This window comes from Helianthus annuus, chromosome 12 (assembly GCF_002127325.2).
Source record: "Helianthus annuus cultivar XRQ/B chromosome 12, HanXRQr2.0-SUNRISE, whole genome shotgun sequence".
NCBI lineage: Eukaryota > Viridiplantae > Streptophyta > Magnoliopsida > Asterales > Asteraceae > Helianthus > Helianthus annuus.
The window spans coordinates 78494053-78498431 of record NC_035444.2 but is presented as its reverse complement, the minus strand read 5'-3'; the positions used below and the strand labels follow the sequence as shown (position 1 = coordinate 78498431).

Sequence of the window (4379 nt, the reverse complement as noted above, 5' to 3'; positions counted from 1 at the left end):
ATTTTTAGTGGATTGGATGTGAATGCTCTTAGACTATCTCATTTCGTCTCAACTCATTCTCTCACCTCATTTTGAATCACCAGTTCACCAAATTCATCCATTGTTAGAGCATTCACATCCAAATAATCAAATTGTGTGTGTGGTGTTTTTAAAATATAAAAAGTATAAAAAGTGGTTGTGAGTGGAGGAGAGAGAAAATGTTACTGTTCATCTGTATATTTGGGGGACACTGTTCACCCCTTATAATTTTTTAATATATTTTGAAAGTGGTTGTGAGTGGAGGAGAGAGAAAAGATAATGATAAAGGTATAAAAAAATATTATTTAATTAGAAGGGAGAGAGAAAATATAATGTTTTTTTTTATGTAATTTAGAGTGAAAATATGATGGATTGGATGTGAATGCAAACACCCACACAGAATTTGGTTCTTTGGATGTGAATGCTCCTATTCTTCTAAACTCTCTTGATTCTAAAATGTTGAGCAACGATCATCAGTGAAGGATGTCGCAAGTTCACTTAGCAGTAGTACTACCTCAGGCAGGCAGAGATGTAACCGTCGGATATCATACAGATCCGGTGGCGGCTATGGTAGATGTGGTTCTGTTTCAAGAGAGAACGAGAAAAGAGAGAGGTCATCCCTAGGGTTTTGTTGTTTCGGGACAAAAATCATGGTTGTTCTCTCCAACCTACCCGTTGTGGATGCAAAAATGGGTCAAGCAAAAGAAGCCCTAATTACCCTTCACCGCCCGGAAGTTAATCATAATCCAACGTCTAAGAATCTTCTTTATGCCGCAGCCAGAGAACTTTCTCGAAGGATAATGGGTGAAGAAGCTGGCGACGACACGAAGGTACCGTGAATCTGTGAGTTATGTGTTTGGTATTTTGTTGAGGATTTGACTATTATTAACTGATTGATATATGTCATTTGTACTATAGACCCAACAAAAGTTTTCTAAGGTTCATCGGCCAGCCACAGCGACACTGATGGCAGTTGACGGTTGAGGATGGTGATTGCGTTGCGAGAGTCACCCAGAGTGATAACAAATTAGGGCTTCGCATCTCTGTTAAGGCTTTTTGTTGATTCGAGCTTCACAGGTTTCGATTAGAATATCTCAGTTAGGGGTTTTCATCTCTATTAGGGTTTAGAGCGTGTTGTTTAGTTGCATTTTGTAGCAGATCTAGGATTCGCAAATTTGTTAAGGCTTTGTGTCATTTTTTAATTTTCTCTGTGTTTTCTCCACTATAGACCAATGTTTGTTAGGAAGGAAAGAATAGCAACGACAGAGCATTCGGCAATCACTGAAGAACCTGAGATTGATCTGTTTGAAAGGAGACATGAAAATCCGTTTTGTTTACCGTATGAAAATGGAAACCATTAAATTTAGCATAGTTTATTTTGTTGAGATAGAAAGTTCTTTAGCTAAAATTGAAAATGAAATATTGAAATTGAGTAGTAACTCTTTTTGTCAGATTTTTAGTAGTAACTCTTTTTGTCAAGTCGGGTTGATCTGTAACACTTTTTGTCTCAATACCTTTTATTATTGATAAGTAGTTAGTGTCAAATAATGTTGGAAAACTTATTATATTTAATAATAATAATAATCTTGCTTTTTGAAAATCATTTGGATGTTTATGCTAAACAGATACACTTTGGTTAGTTTTTGACTTTCGATAAAACAGAACCCGAATCTTGACCCATTCATAAATAATTAGGTTGAACTTGCCAGCTGATTTTTTTTCTAAACCTTTAGAAGTGGGCATTTGTCATTACCTTTGTTCATCTTTCTAAGTTTTTCTTTGATTTTATGTGGTTAACAGCATAGGACCCAAAGGAAGCAAATATATTTTGGAGAAGTTTGCAGGTCGATGAGGAAACAAGGAAGGCCATAGGGTTAATCGATCAACAATACACAAATCAGTTCTTTTGAAGCATGTCTTGTCATGAAACACCATTTGGCAGAAACAGTTCAAAAGGTGATACGATCGTTTTTACTATTTGTTTTTGGTGTGATTTTCTTAAATTAATAATTGTTGCGTTTACAGGCTTATGGGTCCTGATAATGGTTTTGGCCAAAAGCTCAACTGATGGAATATCTATATAAACTTGTAGTGGATGCCCATCACGGCATGCTAGACTACATGTAGTAGATGCCTTGTTCGCTACAGGATAACTTGATGCCCTCAAATTTTGCCTGTAGAGTTGATGACATTCGATCATAAAGGCAGTAATTTTGATACTAACTCATGGTAATAATAAAGCATATATTAAGTTAACAAGCATACTCTAATGAAGTTATGATTTACTTTCAGACCTATTTTGACAGCAGATTTCTATCAAAAAGTTCTTTGACCTCAAAAGTCAAATATTTTTACCTATCGTTGGTTGTTAAACATTCTGTAAAGTACCGAACACTCGGAACCGGTAGGATATCTGTTTATGTTTGGTTTTTTAGTTAAATAAACAATAAAAGGAACATAAAACATGTCTTGTATATATAAAAACATGTGGTTGGTAAGAACAATGTTGATTCCGCCATGGTTGTGTCCAGCAATTTGGTTTTGGGGTTTTTTACACCCGGTTCTTTTTTTCCGGACATCTAGGTTTCTCAATTTTGAGTTGGTTTAGTGTTACTGAACAGGTTTTGCGGTTTGCTTTTTGTTTGTTGGAGAAAATTTGTTTCTACACTCGGGTAGCCGGATTTTAACCTCTAATTGTCTTAAGGGCAATGCAGGAAAGTTCACCTCTAATTGACCATCTCCTACAATCAACTCAGCCACAAGATAGCAGTTCTCAGACAAGGCAGAGGCGACAGATTCTTCTAGAAGGCTTGGAGGCAGCCCTTCAGCTATTCATTTGTTACTATAGTGTATGAGGACAATGAAGGAGACATGATGCTTGTTGTTGGGGATGTCCCGTGGCGGTAAGCATCTCATCACTAAATAATAGTTATGCATTTTGTCACAAAAGAGAAGTCAATTTAGACATGAGATGATTGAAAGGCAATACCATTTTTTGATCATCAAGATGAATGTAGGAGCAAAATAAAAAGAGAAGGTTAAAAAACCTATTGCCTAACATTCTGTTGCCAATATCTGTTAGGTGCCAAAGAATCAAGACGAACTTCAAATTCGAGTACAATTTTCTGAAGATACACTAATTTTGCAAATGCAGAAGAATTTGATGACATGGCTGCTAAAGTAAACTCTTTTCCGTTTAGATTTATGCTGGTGTTGTCCAACGTTTAAAAGAACGGAAATGAGTTTTGAGGCGTTTTCCCTTCGCCTCACGAGGCGTACGCCTCGAGGCAAAACGAGGCGTAAGGCCGAGGCGGTATTAATAAATAAATATAAAATTATATATATATATATATATATATTATAAAAATAATAATACTAACTAATTTCATCATCAGATTCATCAAAAACACACTTAAAAAAGACATGAAATGCTTGAAATTGACACAAAAAGTCAAAACATCAAAAACAACTATCAAAATCCCCTGAGGCCTCAGACTCGTTTTTTGGCCATTTCGCCTCGAGGCGCACGCCTCAAACGTTTTTTAAAACCATGATGTTGTCTTCAGCAATTAGATGTCACTGGCTTTCGATTTGAATGTGTGTATCATACTCATACCAATAATGATAACGCCTTAAAGGATTAAATTATGCCCCCTTATCTTGGTAGGTAAATATTTGAGTTTATTGTCGTGATTGAAGATTTTAATCTAAATAAATAGGTGACAATTCGTTTGATATGATTCAGAAATGTTTTTGTAAGGTTGATTGTTCATTGACCTGTATTGTTAACTGACTGGTTTGATATTGGCAGTGTGTAAGTCCCGTAACGCGTGCGGATCGTAACAGAATCGTCGATCTAACCTAGAGTGCGGAATCCCCTAGATTAGATTTCACAGAAAACGAGTAGAACAAGAATCAAGAACACGATACACTTTCAATCCGGTCTTCTATTGATTATCCAACACGAAGTTTACAATCAATTCAAGACCCACTAGAAATCTCTCAGCCTATCTCTGTAGATTTCTCTCAACTCTCTTTCAATGTCTCCAATGGCTCTAAATGGCTAACCTCAACCCTAATGCCAAGCCTTGTTTATATAGTACAAGGTTTGCACATGGGCTTTGGTCTGGGCCAGGCCATTTTCCAAGCCCTTAACACTAAATAACTCCTTAACTAATATGTTAAGCCCAATACAAAATATCCAAAGACTAAATAAACAAACTATTAAGCTATTGACACAAAACATGCACTAACAAACTCCCCCTTGACAATAGCTTCATAATGTAACTTTGTCCTCAACCATCTTGCAGTCTTTTGGTCTTTGGATAGCGTTAGCTACACAGTTTCTGACATCAACAAAC

At 36.3% G+C, this 4379-nt stretch overlaps 1 long non-coding RNA gene across 5 annotated transcripts; it reads left to right on the top strand.

The window, feature by feature from the left end:
• Positions 1–447: 447 nt before the first annotated feature.
• Positions 448–3711, top strand: LOC118484739. 5 transcript variants are annotated; one of them, XR_004874286.1, is made up of 7 exons: positions 448–848; positions 937–1095; positions 1247–1357; positions 1819–1974; positions 2044–2247; positions 2640–2921; positions 3101–3711. It is a non-coding gene; the product is annotated as an uncharacterized LOC118484739 (long non-coding RNA). The 5 variants fall into 5 exon arrangements; XR_004874284.1 differs by having other exon boundaries at positions 937–1115; XR_004874282.1 differs by having other exon boundaries at positions 937–1357.
• Positions 3712–4379: the final 668 nt, after the last annotated feature.